Below are 27886 nucleotides of genomic sequence, written 5' to 3' on the forward strand. Positions count from 1 at the left end.
TCATCTCTAGGGACACAATAAGCAGGAACTCCACTTTCAGCTCTAGGGTCACCAAAACAAGGACATCTAATTTAGCTCTATTGTAACAGTAACTAGTGCCACCACTTTTAGCCCTAGAGCCAACCTAACCAGGACCTACACTTTCATCTCTAGGGTCACCATAACCGGGGCCCCCACTCTCAGCTCTAGGGTCACCGTAACCAGAGCATCCACTTTCAGCTCTAGGGCTACCTTAAGCAGGACCTCCACTTTCAGCTCTCTGCACACCATAACTAGTAACCAGGGCCCCTACTTTCAAATCTAGTGTCACAGTAACTAGGACCTCCACTTTCAGCTCTAGGGACACCGTAAGCACTACCTCCACTTTCAGCTCTAGGGTCACCATAAAAATGACATCTTCTTATACGTCTAGGGTCACCGTAACCAGGACCTCCACTTTCAGTTCTAGGGTCCCCATAACCAGGACCTCTACTTTTATCTCTAGAATCACCATAACCAGGACATCCACTTTCGTCTTTAGTATAACAGTAACCAGGGCCCCTAGATTCAGCTCTAGGGTCACCTAAACAGTGCCACAAATTTTGGGTTTAATGCTACCCTAACCAGGCTCTCTACTTTAATATCTAGGGTCATTGTATCCAGGACCACCACTTTCAGCTCTAGGGCACCTATAACCAGGACCACAACTTTCCCCCTAGGTCCACCCTAACCAAGACCTCCACTTTCAGCTCTAGGTTCTCAGTAACCAGGGCCCCCACTTTCAGCTCTAGGGTCCCAGTAACCAGGGCCTCCGTTTTCAGCCCAGAGTCACTGTAACCAGGATTTCTACTTCAATTCTAGGACCACACTAACCAGGACCTCCACTTTTTTCTTTAGAGTCAGCTTAACCAGGACCCCGACTTTCAGCACTAGGGTCACTGTAAACATGGCCCCCACTTTCAGCTCTAGGGCACAAATAACCAGAACCTTAACTTTCAAATAGCTCTATGGCCACTGTAACCAGGACCTCCACTTTCAGCTCTAGAATCACTATAACAAGGACCCCCACTTTCAGCTAGCTCTAGGGACTCCATACCCAGGATCTCCACTTTCAGCTAGCTGTAGGGCAACCATAACCAGGACATCCACTTTGATCTCTAGGGTCACAGTAACCAGGGCCCCCACTGTCAGCTCTTGGTTCACGGTAAACAGGACCCCACTTCAGCTTTAGATTCACTGTAACCAGGACCTCCACTTCAATTCTAGGGCCACACTAACCAGGACCTCAATTTTCAGCTCTAGGGTCACCTAACCAGGGCCACGACTTTCAGCCCTTAAGGCCACCCTAACCAGGACCTCCACTTTCATCTCGAGGTTTACTGTATTCAGGGCCCCCACTTTCAGCTCTAGAGTAACTGTAACCATGATTTCTTCTTCAATTTTAGGACCACACTAACCAGGACCTCCACATTCATCTCTATGGTCACCGTAATCAGGGCCCCCACTCTCAGCTGTAGTGTCACTGTAACCAGGGCCCCTACTTTCAGCTCTAGGACACCCACAACCAGGACCCCCACTTTCAGTTCTAGGGTCACTGTAACCAAGGCACCCACTTTCAGTTTGCTCTAGGGCCACCACAACCAGGACCTCCACTTTCAGCTCTAGAGTGACCTTAACCAGAAGATCCACTTTCATCTTTAGGGTCACCATAACCAAAGCCCCCACTTTTCATTCTAGGGTCACCATAACCAGGGCCCCACTTTAAGCTAGCTCTAGGACCACTATAACCACGACCTCCATTTTCAGCTAGCTCTAGGACCACTATAACCACGACCTCCATTTTCAGCTAGCTCTAGGGCCACTGTAACCACGACCTCCATTTTCAGCTAGCTCTAGGGCCACCATAATCAGGACCCCCACTTTTAGCTCTAGGGTCACCATAACCAGGACCTCCACTTTCAGCTAGCTCTAGGGCCACCATAACTATGACCTCCACTTTTAGCTCTAGGGCCGCAGTATCAAGGGCCCCCACTTTCAGCTCTAGGGTCACAGTAACCAGGGCCCCCACTTTCAACTCTAGGGTCACTTAACTAGGGCCAAAACTTTCAGCCCTGGGGCCACCATAACCAGGACTTCCACTTTCATCTCTAGGGTCACCATAACCAGCCCCTCCACTTTCAGCTCTAAGGTCACTGTAAACATGGCCCACACTTTCAGCTCTAGGTCACCTGTAACCAGAACCTCCACTCTCAGCGAGCTCTAGGGCCACCGTAACCAAGACCTTCACTTTTACATGGGGTCACTGGTGTAGGAGTGTCTTCTTTCTATGTGTTGCTTTCATTGGTTGAATAAAGAAAACTGCCTTGGCCTTTTGATAGATCAAAACTTAGGTGGAGTAGACAGAACAGAATGCTGGGAGAAAGGAGGCAGAGACAGAGAGAGCTGCCCTGGAGCCAGCTGCCAGGTCAGACATGTTGAATCTCTCCTGGCAAGCCACAGTCAAGTGGTGATACAGATTAATAGAAATGGGTTAATCAAGATGTGAGAGTTAGCCAATAAGAGGCTAGAACTAATAGGCCAGGCAGTGTTTAAATGAATACAATTTCTATGTAGTTATTTCTGGGGTTAAGCTAGCCAGACAGAGGGACACAGCCAGCCGCTCCTATTACAGCAGGTCACCATAACCAGGATGTCCACTTTCAGCTACTTGCAATACTATGCTGGGCTTCAATCTTCAAGATAGTGTTCTCTGAGTGAGCACAGGAGAACAAGCATGCAGGTGACTTAGTACTGATCTCTAGACAGACGATCTTGAAGCCAAAATCCTTCCTTAAATCTAGAATCCTCCGTTTAGTATTCCTGTAGGGAAAACAGAACACAGAACACTATGAGGTAGAGACATTAATATAACCCATCAGGATCAATGATAACATGTAGTGACAAAATTATATTTCTTTTTGTCATTCCATATACCATCTACCAGCAACATATTGTTATGCAAATACTATATCCTTTTCTGTTTTCTGTAATCAATGAATGTTCATATTGTTTTGCTATTCCTGTCTTCATGAAATATCTCCATTATGGATATCTCTCAACAGTAGCCACTCTTGCCTGTATTAAAAAATTAAAACCCTCTGTAAGATATCAGAGTTGTTAAGATAAACTCAACAGATGTACCAAACCCCTTACGTTGATTTTCAGCATTCACTATTAACTAATTGTGGGAGATTATCTGGTCCACTCTTGCAACAGGCTCCAGGATAATGTTTTGCTATCTTCCCGTATATGTATTACACACATTCTTATTGAAAAGCTGAGTTCTTGGCAGTAACAAATGAAGACCATCAATCATGCCTTTCAGTTCCCTGTGTTTCTTGTATACTAAATTTTCTAATATAGAGACAAAACAGAGTTGAGCCTTTACCATTGCTGTCAGTGTCTTCTTATGCCCATTCATTGAGGAGACAGCATTGAACAAGACGACAACATTTATCACTAAACAGCACACATTATTTTTTTTTCTTTAATTGCCACCAGTCCTCAGCAATCTTAACACTCGTGTCTTTCTTCTTTGTAATAATAATACAATATTGCAAATCTGACAACAGTGGCCTCAGTGACAAATATCCCTATATTCAATATTTTAAGAAACTTGTTTTCAAAGTGACCTCAGGTATTGGACTAAGAGTCCCACATTCTTTATCACTATGTGCACATATTACCTTTGGAAGTGTAACAGGATGTGGTGTAACCTCCTGTGTCTTGGCATGCCTCTATTATAAAGGGTCTTACCTAGATCCCGAGTTCTGAACAGGCAGGAATTAAAGACCTTCCAGCATGGCTGTCAGGAGTTCACGATGGGATTCGTGCACAGTTCATGTTCCGATATGGAGACGGGTAAAGGGCCGAACCTTCACCATAGCCTTCACTATATTCTTATGCACACCCTTAAATGCAGCAGAGAGGAGTGGAACAAAAAGCTCCCTTGGGATCTCCTTGAGAGCATGAATAGCTGCAGATTTATTACTCAGGAGCTGATGTATAGCAAGATCCAAGAGTGTGTTTGGTTTCTTGCTGTCCAGCTTAATGCAAATACATAAGGGTGAGAAACATTTAGAAAACTTGACAGATATCCACAGAGTCTTCTTTGCAACAATTGTTGGAAATAATGGATACCTATATGCAGAATAAATAGTAAAACAGCCACTTCTATTTGTAGGCAAACAAAATTGATTTGTGTGTACATTAAAATCTATTTGTATATGAATAAACACATAACCAACTTCTCTACATCTATACGCATATATAAATAATTATACATTGCAAAATGTGAATAGAAAAGAGCACTAAGTTAGCAGAAGACAATTTTGATCACCTAGCTATTGGACTCCTTATATTTGATCTCAATCCTATATAAACCATCACAAAAGAAAGGGTAAATCTGTGCAAAAGTGATAGCATCAGTACTAACTTGGAAATAGAATATGCTAAGACATCAAATTAACTGTGATTAAAGAAAAAAGAATGACAGTATAGCAGCTGATTACAATGATTTTGTTTATAATCTACCAAATAAATCTTACCTGAAGATTAGAGAGAAGTCAACCACTAGAAAGCTCTTAAGTCTATGAAATGTTCAGACTGAAAAGATAGTGAGTTCTTATCTCATCTTGCCTTATATTCCTCTCTAGCGTTGGTATTAGAGGTGTGCGCTGCCACTGCCTGGCCTCTATGGATAACTAGTGTGGGTGCTGGGATTAAAGGTGTGTGCCACCACTGCCTGGCCTGTATGGCTGACTAGTGTGGCTAGCTTTGCACTCTGATCTTCAGGTAAACTTTATTTGTTAGATAATCAACAAAATATCACTATATATGACTTGTCATATTTGGTCACCTTTGTGGCATGTGTAAACATACCAAAATTGCAAGAGATATCCTTGAAAGAAAATGGTTAGGGTCTTCAAACTGAACTGAGCCTATAGTCAGAAGTACTAGTTCCAATACAATCCTAAAATACGAGAATGTATCTTAAAGATAAAGAAAATGTATCTTTAATGAAGCACCTCTCCCAGTGATGTCCAATTAAATTCCTACATTGTCTCCTGTATGTGGACCATAAGGGACCTGCCACCTGAGACCCTGGTGACATCTGGGCCCGGGCTGCTCCCTATGAACAGGTCAGAGTCTGTGGTCTTGCCACAGTCAGGGTCTGTATTAATATCTGTGGCTCATGTTGCCACCAAAGACCTCATAGATGTCTGGTGTCTGGGCTGCAACCTGTGGCCATGAGGGTGTCGGAGGGCTATGCTTTCACCAGGGACATGTGGGTATTAACAGCCACCCAGAGCCACAGTGCCATTCAGGAGGAACGGCATGGAAATGTCTGGCACAATCCACCACCTAAGGCCATGTCTGGGTTCATGGTCCTGCAGCAGCTGGGATCTGTGATGATTGATGCCCATGGCACATTTTAGAAGAAGGGATCATTGGAACCATGCTGTGCTGAGCCAGGCCCACCCTTCACTGGCCATGGGATAGCTGTCCCTGCCCCTCACTGGATACTACAGCAGGGGAGCTGGCCCTACCCCATTAAGAAGAGTTCCCTCAACACAGGTAAAATGCCACCTCACCTGGGCAGGACACTGTAGCTGACCCTGTGGGCAGGGAGCAGGTTTGCTGACCTTAAAGGCATGAGAGCAGGAGATTTGATCCTGCCTCCTCTCATCTGTCACATGGTGGCATGGGTGAGAGAGAAAATGATGCCCTCCCCCCTCACCCATTACCACTTGAGGCAGGTGAGAGAACTGGCCCTGGGTCACAAGAGTGAGAGAGCTAGCCCTAACCCACAGCAGCTGCAGTGCAAGAGAGAACAGGCTCTGCCCCCTGTCTGGACAGCACTCTAGAGCTGACCCTTTTGTCTGGGGCAATGATGAGCTAACCTTGATGGTCTGAGAGCAGGATAGATGACCCTGTCTGGCCTTGTATGCCCCCTACAGCAATCAGCAGAGAGGGCCCTGCACCTTGCCTGCGCAATACATTAGAGCTTGCCCTGGTGGTGTGAGTGTGGGAGACCGGATCTGAGGACCTGAGAGCAGGAAAACTGGCCCCTCTCCTTGCTGCAGGCTGCATTGGTTGAGCTAGCAGAGGCAGTGCTAGAGAGCTCACCCAGTAGTGTTGATGAGGGAAAGAAGGTGGGCTGACCAAGCCAGCTACCAGTCCCTTCCCACCCTTCCCATACCCAGGCCCAGAAACAGCAAAATGAGTTAGCCCATCCCAACATCCACCTTATCTATGAACTTCTGGAGTATGTGAAGGGGACGAACTTACAGGTCCAAAACAGTAGGATCTCTGCAACACAGTACAAAATCAGAATATCCAGGAGGAGCACCAATGAGAGCCCATTATCGGTGGTCTATCAGAGGCCAGAGGCCTTGAACCAGACCAATGAGCCATAGCAATAAACACAAGCTGAATGAACTAAAGGGTAAACTGTGCGATTCAAATGGTCACACTAGTTTCCACGACAAAGTTCTTCTCTCTTTTATTTATTTATATCATGTTTTGTTTTGTTTCTTCTGTTTGGTTTTTCTTCTAAATTTGGAATTGATTGGGCGGGTTACAAGGACAGAGGGCAGATGCAAGGAGTATTAGTAATAAATGGGGATGGGATGCATGATTTGAAATCCACAAAGAATCAATAAAGAGCAATAAACAAACAACAAAGATGATGTTAAATAATCTCTATGGACAAATGATGTGCTCATATAATTAAAAGAGTAGAAACACAAACACGAATATGTGCTGAACCCTTTCACCAGGGAAGCAGAGTGCACAGTACGATAAAAAAAAACAAACCTGTCATCAAAAACCCTGATACAGAGAAATAATTCAGAAACACAACCCCATGCACAGTGGTTAGTTTTAAAATTTATCATACCTAGGAATAAACCTAACTGATGAGTTATGTACTTGAACAATGATAGCATTAAAACACAGAAGAAACCGAAAGAGGTGCTAGAATAGTAAAAAGCTTTCCATTCATATAGATGAACAAAATGACTATGTGACTGAACGTTATATACAGATGCAATGCAATGTCTTGCAAAATCCCAAGTCTATTTATCTCAAATGAAAACAAAGATCCAGAATACAGATGTTAGAACAAAAGTAGCCACAGCAATGCTGGAGGTGACACAATACCTGCTTTCATATTACACTATGGAGCTAGCAACAAAAATGAATGCAACTGCAAGAATCAAGATATGCAGAGCTCTAGAATAGAAAAGAAGACTCAGAAGTAAAACTATACAGCCACAGTTACTTATATATTTCTAAAGATGCCAAAAGACAAACATTGAAGAAAGCTGCTTCAATAAAAGTATCTGGTAGCCGGGCGGTGGTGGCGCACGCCTTTAATCCCAACACTCGGGAGGCAGAGACAGGCGGATCTCTGTGAGTTCGAGGCCAACCTGGTCTACAAGAGCTAGTTCCGGGACAGGCACCAAAGCTACAGAGAAACCCTGTCTCAAAAAACCAAAAAAATAAATAAATAAATAAAAGTATCTGGTAAAAATTGGCTAACTTAATCTAAATGGATGATCATTCATTCTTTACTCGCACTACTCCAAAACTAATTCAAAATAGATCAAGGATCCTAATTTATCATGGGACATACTGAAATCTCTTCAACAAAACTTGAGGAAAACATTGCCTTTAATCCCAGCACTTGGGAGGCAGAGGTAGGCCGATCTCTGTGAGTTAGAGGCCAGTTTGCTCTACAAGAGCTAGTTCCAGGGCAGACGCCAAAGCTAAAGAGAAATCAAGTCTTAGAAAAGAAAAAAAAGCAGAAACAAAACAAATCATAAAAACAAGATATAGGTACACCATAGCCTTACTAAAAAGAAACTGGAAACAGCTCAGAAAATAACAAGAATTCATGAGTGACATTGCATGAAATAAACAAGCTTCTGCAAAGCAAAGAAAATAAGTGAAGAGGCAGACGTCAGAATGGCAACAATGCTTTCCCACTATACATATGACATGTTTAATATCTACACTCTATAAAGAACTCAAAATCTACTCATCAAGTACAGGAATCACCAAATAAAAGTGGGAAATGCACTGGGCAGTTCTCACGGGAATACAAATGACCACTACATGGATTCAATATGTTAACTATATCCATTAGATAAATGTTCATTAAAAACATACTGAAATCATACCTTCCCCAGTTAGAGAGGGGAAAAGCAAGAAAATAAACAAGAACAAATGCTGAGGTGAATGTAGGGAAATGGAACAACTACACAGTGATGTTGAAAATGTCTAGAAGACAAAAGTAACATGTGTTTTCTCATATTAAGTATTAGGCTTAAATACCTATTCATGCATATATGTAATATAATATAGACAGATCGATAGGTAGATAGATATATAATGGTTCCTTACTTAAACTGAGTTTATTGTATTCTTTTGTCCTCCATCCATCTTCCTTCTTCTAGAATCCCTTTACTCCACCCAATCAGTCCTCATTTTACTTTATATAGATAGATAGATAGATAGATAGATAGATAGATAGATTATATGTAATGAAATACACATATATGTGTGTACATGTCATAAGAAAATGCAGTATTGCATGCACTACACAAAAATTTTAAGTGAGACATATCCAAATTGAAAGGAATTTGGAAAATATCCCTGACCAAGAATCTTCAAATATGTTGAATTTGCAAAGTCCAGTGAAGACTGAGGAATTGTTCTACTAGAATTGACTATGGAGAAATGATGACTAAATTCACTGAAGTATCTTGAGTGGAATTCTGGAATGCAATGACAATAGTATTTGAATATATCATAAAATTCAAATGAAATATGTAATTAATTTCATATCACTTCAGCAATTGATCTCTTTGATTTTGGTAATTTTTTAAGTCTGTAAGTTGTTTTCCATGTGCCTAACTAAAATCAATGACTAAATTAAAGGATAATAATAGGCCATGTTCTGAGATACACAACTGTAATACCATCACTATGGATACAGAATCAAGGATCATAAAGGTCAGTGAGCCGTTACTTAGCAACAGTGTCTGACAAAGTTCCAATGCATTTTCAAAGTTCCAGAGCTCATTATACTAAATAACACTCATCTATAACAGTTATGAACATAGGTACATGGCCATGAACTTGCTCTTGAGATGTGAAAATCAAGTTAAAACAATTATTGTAGAAAGAGAAACACGCATCTACACAATTCAGTCCTTGCCATTTTAAAGGACTCGCATATAAAAGACATCTCAGTACGTTATCCCAGGTTGATGAAGAATTCCAAATCCTCATACCATAGCTGTGGAAACGCCACCAAGATCTTCTCAGGAATATAAATCTTTGAAGTGGAGGAGGAAGGATGTATGGAGAACATTAAAGAAGAAGTAGGGAATAGCTAGTCACATAATTGAAGCTAGCACTGAAAGACCTGGATAAATGTTAACCCAGACCCAAAAAGAGGAATATCTAACTCATTAAAGTGTTTTGGTTAATCCCAGATTAAAGAGATTTTGTATAAGGCACCCTAGGGGAAACAGCAGATCCCATTTTGAACCGCAAGTACCCATTTTAGAGTCTATGCCCAACTATGTGACCTAAGTCCACTCTAGCACATCTGCCAAAATGACTCTTAGGTCCAAATTGGGCCGCAGAGATTGCATGCCTGGCATCCCAAAACAAACAGATCTTCACCTCAGCCAAGCCCAGTCCAGCAGGTCTGACCACCTCTGGGTATCAAACCCCTGGGGTGAGCTCACAACTTCAGCAGGAATTCGAAAAATGACAAAAATAAGTACTAATGGGTCCCCCAAAAAACCCATAGCATAGACAAGAAAAGGAACTCACCAAGACACAGCCGCTGTTGCCCAGGAGCTAGTTTAAGCATGGTGTAGAAAACTCAAATTGTAGACTAGGGGAGCTTTCAACACGTGGCCAGCCACATGGAAAGGCCTGCCCTATCTCAGTGGCAATATTTCCTAACACGAGCTTTCTGACAACGCAAAATTCCCAATCAAGCCAAATCAAAACAAGCCAAATTAAGGAATATCCAGGTTTAACGGGAGTTCTGCACTCTCAGGTGGCCCTGAGGGGCCGCTAAGGTGACCACTGGGAGGAAGGAAAAGGGACGGCCTGTTTCTCTTTTGGGAGCTCATTTAAATACCCTGGGGAGTGGTCCTGACCCCTCCCTGACCTGGCCTGCTGGGATTTGGAGTCCAGAGTGCTAACTCTCAGGGTTAGAGTCTAGGATAGATTCAAGGGACTGGGGCCTAAGCTCCCAACTTGACACCCAATTCTCCTTTCTTTGTAAATATCTTAATTAGGGTTTATATTGCTGTGAAAAGACACTACGACCACAGCACATCTATAAAAGGAAGACATTTAATTGAGAAGGTAGCTTACAGTTTCAGATGGTCAATCTATTATCATCATGTCACGGACCAGGGCAGTGCTCAATTAGACATGGTGCTGGAAAAGGAACTGCTACATGCTGATATGCAGGTAACAGGAAGTAGGCTTTCTCACTTGAGCATAGGAGACTTTAAAGGTTATCCCCACAGTGACATACTTTCTACAGCATAGTGACACACTTTCTAGAGCATGGCCACACCTACTCCAACAATGCCACTCCTCCTATAAATGTCACTCTTTTTGGGGACATTTTCTTTTTGTACTTCAAGACCCAGCTATACTATACTTGGGCATATACCCAAAGAACACTCAGTCATACTCATTATGGCTTTATTCATAATAACCAGAAACTGGAAACAACCCATCTGTTCCTCAACAGAAGAATGGATAAAGAAAATGTGGTAAATTTACATAATGAAATATTATTGAACTGTTAAAAATAACATCATGAAATTTGCAGGCACATGAATGAGGAATGGAACTAGAAAAAGTCATCCTGAGTGAGGTAATCCAGACCAGAAATAGAAATAAGGTGTGTATTCACTTATAAGTCAACATTAGCTGTTAAGTAAATGATAACTAAGCTACAATCTGGTTTCCCAACTTTCTGAGGAACCACCATACTGATGTCCAAAGTGGTTGTCCAAGTGTGCACTTCCACCAGCAATGGAGAAGTATTCCCCTTGCTTCACATCCTCTCCAACATGAGCTGTCGCTTGGTTTATTGATCTTAGCAATTCTTATAGGTATAAGATGGAATCTCAGAGTTATTTTGATTTGCGTTTCCCTGAAAGCTAAGGATGTTGAACATTTTTATGTGGTTTTCCACTTTTTGAGAATTCTCTGTTTAAATCTGTAGCCCATTTTTTAAATTGTATATCTCAATTATTTAGATTATTTGATATCTAATTCCTTAAGTTATTTATATATTTGGAATATTGGTCTTCTATCAAATATAAATGTGGTCAAAGTCTTTCCCCATTCTGTAGGCTGCCGTTTTGTCTTTTTGACAGTGTACTTTTCCTTACAAACATTTTTCAGTTTCATTTATTAATTGTCAATCGTAGTGCCTCCACTACCAGTGTTATATTTAGGAAGTTGTCTCCTGTGCCATTGCATTCAAGGCTATCCCACACTTTATCTTCTATCATGTTCAGTGTATCTGGTTTTATGTTGAGGTCTTTGGTCTACTTGTACTTGAGGCTTGTGCAGGATGATGTATGTGGATCTCTATGTGTTCTTCTAGATGCAGACATCCAGATTGACCAGCACCTTTTGTTGCAGACAGTATCATTTTTCCTCTATGTATTTCCGATTTCTTTATAAAACCTCAGGTTTGCATAGGTGTGTGGATTTATTTCTGGGACATCAATTCTGTTTCATTAATCAACATATCTGTTTTAATGCCAATACCTTGTTGTTTTGTTACAATAGCCCTGTAGTAACAACTTGACATCAAAGATGGTGATATCTCCAGAAGTTCTTTTATTGTTCAGGATTGTTTTAGCTATCCTGGGTTTTGTGATTTTTCACAGGAAGGTGAGGATTGTCTTGTCAAGGTCTATAGAAATTGTGTTGGGATTTTGAAAGGGATTGCATTGACTCTGTAGATTGCTTTTGGTAAGATTGCCATTTGTGCTATGCTAATCCTACTTATCCCTTTTCTTCAATTTCTGCTTTAAGACATGCAGTGTTTATTGTTCATGTCTTTCACTTCTTTGGTTACATTTACCCCACAAAATTTTATATTATTTGAGGCTATTGTGAAAGGTCTTGCTTCCCTTATTAACATTCCCTTATTAACATTTCGATTGTTATTTGTACATGGGTGGGCTACTATTTTCTTCAGCGTTTAATGTTTTCATTGTTCAAGTACTTCACTCATCAGTTAGGTTTATTCCTAGGCATGATAAATATTGAAACTAACCACTGTGCATAGGATTGTATTTCTCTGTATCAGGGTTTTTGATCCCAGTTTCTTTTATCTTACCCTGCATTCTACTTTGTGCTACTTCATAGATGTGGGCACTGGAAACCAAACTTAGGTCCTCTGGAATAGATGTACATTCTCTTTAACTTTGGGATCATCTTGACAGCTCCTCTTCATTTGTTCTTGCTACTAAGAGTCCCATAAGTTGTGATAAGCATGGTTAATTTTTATAGGGATTCACTAGAGAAGGCCACACTGAGTGCCAAACAAGAAAAGAGAGCAACCAGATGGCTTAAAGGGAAAGGGCATTTGAAGGACTATCCTCCTGGACAACCTGATAGAAGGAAAGAAAGATTCATCCAAGTTTTCCTCCAAGATCCATATGCATCCCATGGCTCAGGAGTGTGTCTATCATATGTGTATCTCACATAGTATATGATGACTGTGGTTTCTCCTCTCTCTACTCCTGCCAGTTCCTCCCCACTTGACCTTCTATCTGGAGCCACTCCCTTTGGTTTCTCATTAGAAAGCATACAGGTTTCTAAGGGATACTAATAAAATAAAGCATGCTATAAACAAGATAAAGCAAAAACTAATATATCAGAGTTGGAAAAGACAAGCCAACAGAAGGAAAAGAGCCCAAAGGTCAGCACAAGAATCAGAGACCCGCTCAGTCACCCAGAAGCCCCATACATGTACTAAACTGGAAATAATTGAATATACACAAAGGAACTGGCACAGACCTGTGTAGACCCTAGGCATGTTGTTTCATTCTCCATGAATTCATGTGAGCATCTATCATGTTGCTTTCTAGTGATGTGGGAGTGTCATATATCAATCTGTTGATTTCATTGGTTAAGTAATAAAGAAACTGCTTGGCTGGCCCTCATAGGTTAAAACATAGGTGGGAGGAGTAAACAGAACAGAATGCTGGGAGGAAGAGGAAGTGAGCTCAGACTCAACAGCTTTCCTCTTGGGAGCAGACGCCTCAGGAGAGACACCATGCCCCGCTCCTGGGCAGACACACGCGATGAAGCTCCAACCCAGGATGGACGTAGGCTAGAATCTTCCCAGTAAGCGCACCTTGGGGTGCTACACACAGATGATTAGAAATGGGCTAGATTAATATGTGAGAATTAGCCTAGAAGAGGCTAGATAGAAATGGGCCAAGCAGTGTTTAAAAGAATACAGTTTCCGTGTAATTATTTTGGGTAAAGCTAGCCGTGGGGGCGGCCGGGTGCCGGGAACGTAGCCCCGCCACTCTTACTACAACATTCTAGGGCCTTGATGTTTAGGTGTCCTTCACCACTTCTCTTACACCCTTTCCACCTCCACTTCTCTGGGGTTCCCTAAGCCCTGAGGGGAGGTATTTGATGGAATCTTCCCATTTAGGTCTGAGTATTTAAAAGACTCTCATTCTCTGCACCTTGCCTGACTGTGAGTCTCTATATTTCTTCCCATCTGCTGCAGGAGGAAGACTCTCTGATAATGGCTGAGCAAGGTGCGGATCTATGAGTATAGTAGAATGTCATTAGGAGTCATTTTATTGCTACTTAAAAAAAAGTAGCATTTGGTTTCAACCTAGGTCACTGAACAATTACTCTCAGGTTCTGGGTCACGTAAGCAATGTTGGACCTGGATTCCATTTCGTGGCCTTCAATCAAATCAGATACTGGTTCAGTACTTCCACAGGCTTTGTGCTACCATTACTCTAGCATATTTTGCAGGCAGGACTCCACTGTAGATGAAAAGGTCTGCGGATTGCTTGATGTTTCCATTTTTCTTGTGGTAGCCTACAGAGTACCTTCCTATACCAATGATGCTAGCACATAGGGTTGAAGGCTCTTTGTAGGCACCAGTTGGACTTCTCCCTGTTCAATAGATTCTGTAGGTGTTGTCTTCAGCAACATGTGCTTGCCATCAGCTTTTGGACAGCAATCTATAGTTATAATCTTGGCAATATCCTGGGTTGTTTAGGTCTTCTCATAAGACTGGTTTGGCCAACAGCTCAATTAGATGCAACACAATCCCGGTACAGGAATTTTCATTAAATAACAAAAGATGGTCATTTATGGTGCTGTATCCTTCATTATTTGATGATGTCATTTATATTGACTTCATATAAGTATATATTTTAGGATGATTCCACTGTATTAGGTTTCCATACTACTCCTTAAATGACACATAATTTTAGCTATTTCTCCAAGTATTGTGTCTTTGGCCACCTCTCTCATGCTCTTCTCTCTTAAACTTCCCATTCCAGTACCCTCAATCCATCCATAACTGTATATTCTATTTTCATTACCTAATGAGATTTATTCTCTATCCCTTACCCCCAATTCTTACCACTTTTCCTAACCTCTACAGTTCTAGAGGTTGTAGCTTGGTTATTAGTGAATCTAACAGCTAATATTCATATAAAAACGAATACATACCATAGTTGTCTTTCTGGGTCTTATATGCCTTACTCACTGATTTTTCTATTTTCATCAATTTACCTGTGAACTTCATGATGTCATTTAATAGCAGAATAATTTTATTTAATAGCTGAGTAATACTCCATTGCACAAATTACCACATTTTCTTTATCTCTTAATCTGCTGAGAGACAGTCTAGGCTGTTTCCAGTTTCTGGATAGTGTGAATAGAGCAGTAATGAACATGGTTGGATGAAGAGGCCTTTGGGAATATGCCCAAAAGTGGTATAGCTAGATCTTGAAGTAGATTCATTCCCATCTTTATGAGGAACTACTAAACCAATTTCCATAACGGCTATACAAGTTCACACTCCCACCAGCAATGGATGAGTGTTCTCCTTTTTCCATAATCTCGTCAGCATGAGCTGTTACTTGTTTGTTTTATTATCTTAGTCATATTAACAGGAGTAAGATGAAATCTCAAAGTAGTTTTGATTTGCATTCCTCTGATAAGTAAGGATGTTGAATAATCCTTTAAGTGTTTCTCAGGCATTTGAACATCCTCTTTTGAGAACTCTGTTTAAATCACCCAGAAGCTTTTTACTTCAATTCAATCCCATTTGTCTACTTTTGTTTTTATTTTCTGTACTTTTGGGGCACCTGATTTTGTATAAAAGAGAAAAAATAAACATTGGAGAGTTGAGAGTCTTTGTAATGACTCATGTGGGGGAAAAGATATGTATATGCTGAAATATGAGACTAGACCTTTAGCTGTTACTACTTGCAGATGTCAACTTGAAATTCAAAAACTAAGGTTCGAACTGAGAATCTAACAGAATGGAGGGGAAATTTCAGTCCACTGACCTCAGAAAATATTTTCTTGTTTGTTTGTTTGACTGATTGATTGACTGACTGACTTAATATATACAGATCTGAACCCCTCTAAGGCAGAAATATCTTAACAAGCATCCATGTGTCGGATTTACAGTGACACGTGAGCGCATTATAGGTCAGGTACAATGTGAAGAGAATACAGAGGTATGGGCCTTTTTCCAGGGATATGTCTTGAAACTTTCTTTTTGATTTTTGACATTGTACAATTCATTTTATTTATTTAATTTTTAACATATTGTATTACTTTATAAATCATACCAATCAAAACTCCCACTTCCTCCCCTCCTCCCACTTCCCTTTTTCTCCCCCACACACCCTCACCCCACCAACCTCCAGTCCTAGGAGAGGGCAAGGCACCCTGCCCTGCCCTGTGGGAAGTCCAAGGCCCTCCCCCGTCCATCCAGGCATATGAAGGTGTGCGTCTAAATAGACTAGAATCCCAAAAAGCCAGTACATGCAGTAGAGACAAATCCCAGTGCCATTATCATTGGCTTCTCAGTCTGCCCCCATTGTCAGCCACATTCTGATGGTCCAGTTTGATCCCCATGCTCGTTCAGTCCCAGACCAGCTGGATTTGGTGAGCTACCATTAGATTAGGCACACTGTCTCAGTGGGTGGACCAACCCCTTGTGGTCCTGACTTCTTTACTCATATTCTCCCTCCTTCTGTGCTTCAACTGGACCTTGGGAGCTCAGTCCAGCGCTCTCATGTGGGTCTCTGTCTCTATCTCCATCTGTTGCCAGACAAAGGTTCTATGGTGATATTTAAGATAATCATCAGTCTGACTATGGGACCAGGCTAGTTCAGACACCCTCTCCTCCACTGCCCAAGGTCCTAGCTGGGGACATCACCATGGACACCTGGCAACCCCTGTAGAGCCAAGCCTCTTGCCAACCCCAAAATAGCTCCCTTAATTAAGATATCTTCTTCCCTGCTCCCATATCCACCCTTCCTCCATCTCAACCATCCCAATCCCCAAAGCTCTCCCCAATCCTCCCCATCTCCCTTCTCTCTCCCCCTCTCACATTCCTCCAACCCCACTCCCACTCCCATGCTCCCAACTTTTGCCTGGCAATCTTGTCTGCTTCTAATTTCCAGGAGTGTCTATATATTTTTTTCTTTGGGTTTGCCTTATTACTTAGCTTCTGTAGGATCACAAACTATAGGCTCAATGTCCTTTGTTTATGGCTAGAATCCACTAATGAATGAGTACATACCATATTCATCATTTTGGGTCTGGGTTATCTCAGTCAAGATAGTGTTTTCTATTTCCATCCATTTGCATAAAAAATTCAAGATAGCATATTTTTTTTACCGCTGAGTAATACTCTAATGTGTAGATGTGCCATACCTTCTTTATCCATTCTTCTATTGAGGGGCATCTAGGTTGGTTCCAGGTTCTGGCTATTACAAATAATGCTGCTATGAACATAGTTGAACAAATGCTCTTGTCATATGATAGGGCATCTCTTGGGTATATTCCCAGGAGTGGTATTGCTGGGTCCAGGGGTAGGTTGATCCCGAATTTCCTGAGAAACCGAAACACTGATTTCCAAAGTGGTTGCACAAGATTGCATTCCCACCAGCAATGGATGAGGGTTCCCCTTACTCCATATCCTCTCCAGCATAGGTTATCATTGGTGTTTTTGATTTTAGGCATTCTGACAGGTGTAAGATGCTCAATCAGTCCCATTCCAGCTGACTTTAGTCAGCTCCCCTTAGTTCAGGCACACTGTCTCAGTGGGTAGGATCATCCTCTTGTGGTCCTGACTTCCTTGGTCATATTCTCCCTCCTTCTGCTCTTCAACTGAACCTTGGGAGCTCAGTCCAGTACTCCCATGTGGGACTCTTTAACAAATGGTGCTGGCATAACTAGATGTCAACCTGTAGAAGAATGATACCAAGGACCTCACAGGTGAAAGACAGAAGAAAGAAGATAGATTCATATCTATCACCATTCATAAAACTCAAGTCCAAATGGATTAAAGACCTCAATATAAATACAACCACACTGAACCTGCTAGAAGAGAAAGTGGGAAAAAGACTGCAACACATGAGCACATGAGACCACCTCCTACAAATAACCCCAGTAGCACAGACAACAAGAGCAACACTGAATATATTGGACCTCCTGAAACTGAGATCTTCTGTAAAGCAAAGGACACAGTCATTAAGACAAAAAGGCAGCCCACTGAATGGGAGAAGATCTTCACCAACCCCGCATCAGACAATGGTCTGCTCTCCAAAATATATAAAGAATTCAAAAAACTAGACATTAAAATTCTAAATAACCCAATTAAAAAATAGAGTAATGAACTGAACAGAGAATTATCAACAGAAGAATTTCTAATAGCCAAAAGATACTCCATCATTTTCATAAGGTTATGCTAAAGTCTTTTTCTTCTACTTCTTCTGCGTTAGGATGTTCAAGTTTTCCTGTTGTGTGTTGGCTGGTTTCTGGTGTTACCATATTGCTTTTCAGGATGTTGGAAAAGTTTTTGCATTGGTGCCTACCCATCTCTTCCTTTAAATGAGGCCATCAGAGTCTTGGCGTCTTGGTCCAATCTTTGCTGTGGCTGACTTTGTACTTGGGAGCTTTTCTTGGTCTGCCCACTCTTAGGTCCCCTCAGCACTGGAACAGGCTGTGTTTGAGGATTCCAAGGACCTCACAGGTGAAAGGTAGGCTTGGAGGAAGGGTGGGTTGAGGGCAAGCCCAGCATCAAGGACACTCCCAGCTGGCTGGCCAGAAAAGCTTAGATAAAGGTTTAGGTATTCACTAAGAGGAGTTGAAGCCTCAGGAACAAGTAGACACCTGAAACAGACTGAGGACAAAGGATAGTCTCAGGCAGAAGACCTGGAAAGCCACCAACTACAAATGGGCATGATGGGTCCATCTTGTATCCCAGAATTCAGGAGGTTCATAAAAAGTTCACAAAGAGCATGAGTTGCAGAGTAAGATCCTGTCTTGAAAACTGTAAAACAAAAAGAAAAAAAGAACTCTACCAACTATATTATGTCAAACATTTAATAAAATCAGTTTCAGTGGACCTGGGAAGATGGTTCAGTGGTTATGAGCACTGGTTGCTTTTCCAAGACACCTAGATTCAATCCCCACCATTCACATGACAGCTTATAACCATCTGTAACTCCACTTCCAGGGGATCAAATACCTCTGTCTCCCAAAGAAACCAGACACACACATAGAGACAAAATACCATAAACATAATATAAATTTAAATCCATCTTTTAAAAAATAAAAATGAGTATCAAATCTGTATAGCATGGATTGCAAATGGTATTAGTGAATTTAATGATGGGAGGTCTTCACTTTCTCAGTTCACCTTCTCTGTGGAAAATGCTTTGTGATATGTTAGAGAGCTAAGAACTCAATGGAGTGATTCAGAGGAGACAAAAATCCTTTTCAAACATTATTATTGTTCTCTCTTGTTCTTTCATTGAAAAGATTTCAAAATAAGCATATATGTGTTCAAGGCCTCTTTCAGAGGAGTTCTGATACCATTCATGGATCTTCTGCACATGTCACCCACCACATCTCAGAGGCCTCACCACTATACCATTACCTCTGGGCTTAATCATCTAACATATGGACATTGGTAGAAAGGAACCATAGCAGGGACACAATTTCTATGCTATCTTTGAAATTTTCAGCTATATATGCTTGGTATATGTTTATATATTAAGAGCCTGAATGTAAAAAGTTATAATGAAATTACCTACCTCATGGACACATCCATATAGTGACATGGTAAATGGAGACCTGACAGTGCTCATGACATGCTTGTTCAGATCATAGTCTTCAGTGGTTCATACACTAATTTTGCAAGTTTCTTTTTTAAGATTATAATTATATCATTCCCTCTTTCTTTTTTCTTCCTCCAAACCCTTCCATAAAGCCCTTCATGTTGTTCTAAAAATTCATGGTCTCTTTATTTACTAATGGCTGTTATATATACATGTGTGCATTCCTAAATCATAAATATGATCTGTTCAATCGGTATGATGTTACTCGTGTGTGTGTGTGTGTGTGTGTGTGTGTGTGTTTCCAGTGTAGCACTTTCTTAATCAATTTGTGAATGGGGTACTCATCTAACAAAAGAGAAAATAAACAAAATCTATCTTGAATGGTTGTTATGATGGTTGTATACTGTGATATTTCTAAGAACTGTATGGAACCACAAAGGTACTTAAACATCCACATTTATTGCTGTTTTCTTCACAATGGCAAGGAAATAAAATGGATAATGAAAATGAAAATTAAATAAAAGAATACATTAGAATTTTAGTCCTCCACACTCCAATTCCTTTCAGATCCTCCCCATTTCCCCCACCCACCTAATGGTGTAAGTTTGGAGACAGGTTCTCATGTAGCTTTAGCTGACTTCAAATTTTTAGGGTAAACAGACTGACCTTGAACCCTTGATTCACCTGCCTCTGCCACTTGAGTGCTAGGATTACATTCAGCTGCTACTACAACTCAGTTCAGGTGGTAATGGAGATTAAAGCCAAGACTTCATGTATGCTGTACATGCATTCTAGTGAGCCCTGTCCACAGTCTGTGAATAATCATTTTGTAGAGTGCAGTCTAGCAGGCCTGCACAAGGCTTGAGTCCTAAACTGTCATGGAGGAAGAAGACTATTCAAGCAAAGAGGCCATGGACTGGCAGATTTGGGATTATCACATTATAAGTATTACGTTCATATGCAAGATGAAGTATTTCCTGCTCAATTGTGTAAAACCCTGTAATTGAGGAAAGCACTGACTATAGACATACTACTTGGGTTATTGTTATAAAGCAGGCTAATGAACCTGGTGAGGATCAGAATTCTAGGCAAGGACCTCACTACACGGTAACTCACTAAACAAGATGTAAGCAGCATCTGGCTTCATTAGGATTATAAGCGTTTCTTTGAAATGTTTTGAAATTGAATACAGAAGAAAATCAACTAAGTTTTTGCACTTAGTGATTGCAAGTGATAGACTGCTTCCTACTCATATAGAGGACTGTCTGTGTTCATTGTTCTCAAAAACTTCACAAGTTATAAGCTATCACATATGTCACTTCTCCTCTTAGCAAGTCTTTCATCTTTGGTGAAGATTTCTGTCCTTGGCTTGGGTGGGAAATTTCCAGGAACAGAAAGATACCTCAAATAATGCCTCGAAGTAATAAGATATCTAAATGATACATACTTATCAATTTGTTTCATTTCACAAAGTTTCCATTATGTAGGTATTATCATCTATTACATATTACTATCGTGTGTTCTCCATTCTGTATTTAGATGTAGGGCTAAAAATAATTGAAGTCATAAAACCACAAAATTATTAGGGTTCAATAATGTGACTGAACTCATTTTTGAGCACAAAAACCTTTCAGAGGGGCATCTTGCCTGACTTTACTATTATTGTTTCAAACTTTCTTTTTTTAATTTATTTATTTATTAAAGATTTCTGTCTCTTCCCCGCCACCGCCTCCCATTTCCCTCCCCCTTCAAAAATGATTTCACAGTTTAGAAATCACTGTTTCAAAATGTTTTCATAGTGGTAGCATTATATACATTAAGAGATGATCAATATTTTGGAACCTGTCAAAAGTCATACTATTGGATTACATGTGATTACATTGGGTAATAGAACTAAGGCAGAAATAAATTGTATTTATATTTCAAAGTATTTATTTTCTTATGAGAAACCTACACTACCTTGTGTTTAAATATTTCATAAATTAATAAACAGATGAGTACTTAAGACTGTCTGAACTTTTGCATCAGGAATTCATAGCCTGGGTGGCTTCAAATGACAGAAATGTAGTTTTTATAAAGCTGGAAGCTAGGAAATCGAAGATCAAGGACTTGACAGATAAATATTTTAGTGAGGTTTCACTTTCTGGTTCAAAGAATATTGTCTTCACATAGTAGAAAATATTCTAGTGTTTTTATGAACTAATTTTCTCCCAAAGGCACCACCTTTCAATAGAAGATTTCAATAGATGTGTTTCACGGGTCTCAAACCTTCACTATCTCCAAAGAGAATCTCAAAAGTTGTTTTATGCAACAAATTTGAAAGCAAACACTATCTAGAAACTAAGAATTTCAGAACTAGGGATATAGTTCAGTGGCAGCAAACATTTATATTATGCATGAAGTACTGGAATCAATCAATCACCAGCAAAACACACACACACACAATTTGCATGCAAGACACCTCTAATTTTTATAAATTGTGAAGTCACTTAGTCACACCATATATTCCATGAAACGATTAACTGGATTGCCTGAAAAAAAAGAACCCAGGAGAAATCTCAAGAGTAAACTTCATTTCCAAGCCTTGTAACTCAGTCTCAATCTGGCATACTCCCAGAGATAAACCTCTTTAGAAATATACACAGCGGGGTCTCCCCACCCCCACCCCTGGAGCGGTCTCTCCCCTAGATCCACTGCCCTTTGGTGCAGACAGAAAGAACAAGTAGCAACTAAACAGGAGGAGAATGGCACTGAGGCAGATTTCCAGCAACAAGTGCTTCGGGGGGCTCCAGAAGGTCTTTGAACATGACAGTGTTGAGCTGAAATGTAAAATGAGACTTGCTGTCTACCTGCCTCCACGGGCAGAGAGTGCAAAGTGTCCTGCACTCTACTGGCTGTCTGGTTTAACTTGCACAGAACAAAATTTCATAACCAAGTCTGGCTTTCAGCAAGCTGCCTCAGAACACGGCCTTGTCATTGCTCCAGATACCAGTCCCCGTGGCTGCAACATTAAAGGAGAAAATGACAGCTGGGACTTTCGGCACTGGTGCGGGCTTCTACGTGAATGCCACTGAAGACCCCTAGAAAACAAATTACAGAATGTACTCTTACATAACCGAGGAGATTCCACAACTCATAAATGCCAATTTCCCAGTGGACCCACAGAGGATGCCTATTTTTGGTCACTCCATGGGAGGCCACGGAGCTCTGATTTGTGCTTTGAAAAATCCTGGAAAATACAAATCTGTGTCAGCATTTGCTCCAATTTGCAACCCAGCGCTCTGTCTTTGGGGCAAAAAAAAGTTTTTAATGGATATTTGGGACCAGATGAAAGTAAATGAAAGGTGTATGATGCAACCTGTCTCGTGACGTCCTCTTCAGGTTCCCAGATTTACATACTAATTGATCAAGGAAAAGATGACGAGTTTCTTACAAATGGGCAGTTACTCCCTGATAACTTCATAGCTGCCTGCACAGAAAAGAAAATTCCTGTTGTTTATAGGCTACAGGAGGGTTATGATCATAGCAACTACTTCATTGCAACCTTCATCACCGACCACATCAGGCATCATGCAAAATACCTGAATGCATGAAAAGCTTCAGGTGGAAGAATCTCATCGGGATTATAAACCTTGGACCACACAGAATTGCTCAGTAAAAGATTTGGGGTTTCCTCTCAAAAGATCATCCTCCTGCAGTTGAATCACTTTTCTGAATAAAGATATCAAACTTTCAAAAAAAAGAAATATACACAGCGCCAACCAGAAAGATTTGGTACAGCAGTGTGCAGAGAGAATACAGAAGAACAAATAAAATTTAGGAGTCACTCCATCTTTTATCACAGGAAGATCAGAATCTCTGAATATTTGCCCATCTTATAATCTAATCTCTTTTTATAAAAGATTAACTTTCAAATGCATGTTAGGCAATAAATTTATTTTATTACTTTTCAAAGAAAATATTGACCCATTCACATATCTTAGATTAATCTGATTTTGGAGTCATGAATAATCTAAAATGAAGCTGTTAAATACTCACTACACATAATTTTCATGCAGCAATATATAATTACATTTATATGATAAAAGATTGTCAAAGTCAAGAAGATATGAGTAAAAATGATATGCACAATTCTGGTATATTTATTTTTTTGAACTCACATATATATGATTTTATCAATAACATTGTTAAGAGCATATACAACAACTATGTTCAAAACTAATGATTCAAATTTGAAAGGAATAAAGCAAAACAAAATACATCTTTTATCTTAACTAAGAAAAACTATAACTGTCTATTCTTCAATTCCATCAAAGACTCCAGAAGGTTATACTACCTAAATGAACAAGAAATACATTTTAAGCAACTTCCAAAACTCTAGATTGACAGAGACATCTTGCTGCCTGGACAGTCACCCAAAGATCTTCTGTAACATTGGAGCAGCCATCATCAGCCTACAAGCCAATAGTATTTGGCAAACTTTTCAATAAAGCAGGAAATTTCAAAGACAGTTCTGCCTGTATGGGCAGTTTTTCAGTCACTTTCTCCTGTGTCCTGCAGAATGTCTGGCAGACACTTTCATGAAGGAGGAACCCTAAACGACTGTCTCACCTTCTTTAGACAACTTCAGCAGTCATTTTTCTGTGGTTCACACATGTCCAGTTCATACAACATACCATTAAGCAGTTCAGGCAACTGCAGTGTCAATATTTGGGAATTTAGACATAGCTCACTCTAACCTTCTTCCTGCTTTTTTGGGGGAAAGAGTAATTTATGGGGTTTACAGAGACCATTGATGAGTCTGGGTCTACCAAATTACGTTAGTCTGGATGGAATCCACAGGTTCTCACCCTCTGTGGAAGCAAAATAAGAACCTCTTTTCCAAAAGACACAAATTTTGAAGTCAAGGTACCTTTAAGGTATATATGTTGATTTAGCTTAGCAGCCTGCACAACTAAATGTCTCTCTCTCTATTTGGCTCATTCACACTTTTAAAAAATTCAGAGAAAACACAACAATGTTTATAATCCAGATTCTGTGTGTTTTCTAACTTTATGTGGCTTATTTTTCTTTATTCCTTCATTTATGACTATCTGTGCTGTCTCTTTAAAGACTGTTTTATCTTTTTTATGTTCTTGTTCTTCATTCTCTCAAGCCTACATACATTTTTAAACACACTGTGACCCATTCAGTGGTTTATTTCTGTGTGAATCTATCTGTATTGCACATCTGTAAATTATTTTCTGACCAGGAGTGCTTTTTCTTAATGATAAGCAGGTGTGGCTAGGAACAAGTAAGTGGTACCGCCTGTTGGCTCTGCCCAGTCCAACGTGAATAAGGCATGTTTGCTGCTTCTAAGAGGCATGCACATTGCCCCAGCTCCAGGGTCACAGCAGGTCTGTGTCACCATTAAGCAATTGTAACAAGCTGCTCACAGACCCCATTTAAGTGCTCAGTGTCCTGAAAGAGTCAGACTTCATGCTGCCAGCACAAACCAGGAAGCTACTATTTCTTATGCCGAGTCAGTAAGATTGTCTTAAAGGAGTCGTGGTGCCCCTTCTTGCCCCGAGAAAACAGAACCTATCTGAAAAAAAATTTGTTACCAAGAAGCTGTATTTGGCTTCTGTTTTTGTGAGTCTAGAAGCCTTTCTCATAATGCTTTCTTAGACTATATGTGGAAATTCTTTCGCCATGCTGGCATGCCATTTTGTAGGCAGAGACTGCTTGGTCGATTTTCTGGATGCCCAGATCCAAAATCAAACTATATCAATTAAATCACTACTTGAAAAGTCATTTAAGCGTATTGCAAGCTAAAACTTAAACATCTTAAATTAACCTATTTTTATTAATTTTGGTATTGTGGCATAGCTGTGGCTTATGGGGCAAAGTTCTTGCATCTGGCATTTCTGACAGCTATATGGCTTCTCATTGACTCCACCTACTCTTCCTTGCTCTAATTGTTTGAAATTCCCACCCTGGCCTTTTCTGCACTGCAAGAGGACCAAAGCAGCTCTTTATTAACCAGTGGTATTCACAGCATACAGAGGGGAATCCCATATAGTCTCTCTTTGAGTTTCTGTTCTGGGTTCCTTCAATGGTGGTCTCCATTGAAGAAGTGTGAGCCAAAGAAGTCCTTTCCTTCTGAACTTGCTTTTTGGTCCTAATGATTTGTTGCAGTAATAGAAACACTAAGTGAAGAAAGACACTCTTCACGCTACCAAAAGAGAAATGCAAACACCAACAACACGACAGAATTTGAACAACAATATGTCCTGCCTGCAATGGATTCTAGGGTAGTGGTAGTACTGAACTAGTGGGAGTAGCCAACAGGTAACTGATTCACCTAAAGCCCAGTCCACGAGATGGAACCCATGCCAGACATTGCTTGGGTGACCAAGAACCAGAGACTAGATATCGCAGGGACCCATGGTAAAAACAAATAACACTAGTCCTAAAAAGGAAATAAATGTAATGTAAATGATTCCTGATGATATGCTGCTATCCTCATACAACAGGGCCTTATTTGGCTATTCTCAGAGAAAATCCTTCCTGCCACAGAAAGGGTCATATGCATAGAGAGGGTGACAGAGACAATTCTTGAAACACACAATTCTAAAGAGGATGTCTCCATTAAATCCCTCTCTTCAGAACACAGGGAACCCGGTGAAAGAGGAGACAGAAAGAGTGTAAGAATCAGCAGGGGTGGAGGACATCAGGAGAACAAGGCCCTCAAAATCAACTGAACAAGGCTTATATGAACTCCTACAGACAGAAGCAGCAAGTACAATGTCTCCTCTGGCCTGCAATAAGCCCTCTGTGTATATAGTATAGCATTTAGAATTATATTTTTATGAGACTCCTGAGAGTGTGATAGAGTAGGTCCCTGACTATTGTGCCTGCTAGTGGGGCTCTTGCCTACTGTTGGGTTGTCTAGTCTGTCAGGGTCTAACCAACATAAACTATCTCTCTGGACTGGCCTGGCAGCCTCGGAATAATTGTGACACAGTTCACACAGCAATATTGAAAGGCAGTCTCGGGGTTCATTCAAATCCTGAAGATCACCTGCATTTATTCTCAAAACAGTTTTTATCTCCCAAGGTGAACTGAGAGGGACGTTCATTAGCATTCTATTTCCAGGGTAGCAGGACTAAAGTCACATCTGCATCTCTGTCATTACCTTGGAATTAACACCTCCTCCCAGACAGTCCTCATAATTACAAAGAAGGAGCAGAACAACATCAGGGCATCCTGACCTCAGGGGACAGCCAGTCCAGAAAGTGCTTTTAGCACCTCAGCTGCTTTTTAAAAGGTCTTAGAGCTGCCTTACATACAGCATTACTGTTCTCAAAGTCTAGCTGTTTAACTTTTAACTGCCCTGCTTCTGTGTCTCCAATCAACCTATGAGATGCCTGTGTTAGTCTGGAAACAAAGTCCTGAGCTAATTCATCTTGTCCCTGTTTTATACCAGATAACTCCTCAATCTGTTCTTTTAACGATGGAAGTCTAATCCAGGCCTTCTTGGCCACTGAAGTAATTTGGGCATATGCTGCTATATCCAATTCTAACCACTGATCTCTTCCTGAGTAAGGTTCCTCACCGGCAAGCATTTCATATGAAATAGGAATCTAATGAGCTCTGCTTCTCTCAGCTGTGGCCTGACATTGTTTTGAAAATTCAGTTTTCCACAATAACTGGTCTCCTCCTGACAGGCAAGCCTAGGCTGTGTGCTTCTAATCTGCTTGTGGCAAAGCTTCTACAGCTATATTCTCTAACAGCAACTGTGTAAAAGAAGCCATGGGGCCGCACTGAGCACAAACAGTTTTTAATTCTTTGAGTAACTTAAATTATATAGGAGTATGCATCCTAAGCAAGTTTCTTTGCACATCTCTTTGCCCTATTATGGGAAAGAATGGAAACCCTTGCATTTCTTCGCCTCTGCTAGTCGTTTCTCTAACACAAGATTGTAGAGGAAATTCACTACTATTGTTATGCATCTGCTTCACTTTTGGAGTGCTTTGTATTGTAGGCGGGTCTAAACCAGCTATTATGGTAGGAAGAGAATTACTCTTCTGACAAGAGGCCTGGATCTGCATAGATCCTAGTCTTTGCGATAGCGAGTTTATCATCCTTCTCAAGCCTTTTCATTCCTTCTGAACCTTATTATTCTGTTCCTGTCTCTCAGCATTGCTGGTTGCTAGTGAGGGAGATGAAGACTCCCTTTTACAAGCTAAATCATTAGTCTCTGACTGATTGTAACTACTCTGTTCTGTAAAAGCATCTAGCAACTCCTTAGGTGGTGTGGATGGAACTATCTCCTGCTGGTCAGGATTTAAGCCCAACCTTTCCTGTATTAGCATCCAGAAATGCTTTCTGGTCCATAATTACAATAACATTGGTAAATCTTTATCCTTACTTCTTTCCATGAACCAACATCTATGGTTCTGAACTCA

At 40.6% G+C, this 27886-nt stretch overlaps 2 pseudogenes; one reads left to right on the forward strand and one right to left on the reverse strand.

Moving 5' to 3' along the window:
• The window catches only part of LOC142840327 (PRAME family member 8-like), a 225215-nt pseudogene extending 220318 nt beyond the window's left edge, over window positions 1-4897 (reverse strand).
• Window positions 4898-22090: 17193 nt separating this feature from the next.
• On the forward strand, window positions 22091-23182 carry LOC142840595 (S-formylglutathione hydrolase pseudogene; annotated as a pseudogene).
• The last annotated feature ends 4704 nt before the right edge of the window (window positions 23183-27886 follow it).

The sequence above is a fragment of the Microtus pennsylvanicus genome, chromosome X (genome assembly GCF_037038515.1).
Source record: "Microtus pennsylvanicus isolate mMicPen1 chromosome X, mMicPen1.hap1, whole genome shotgun sequence".
NCBI lineage: Eukaryota > Metazoa > Chordata > Mammalia > Rodentia > Cricetidae > Microtus > Microtus pennsylvanicus.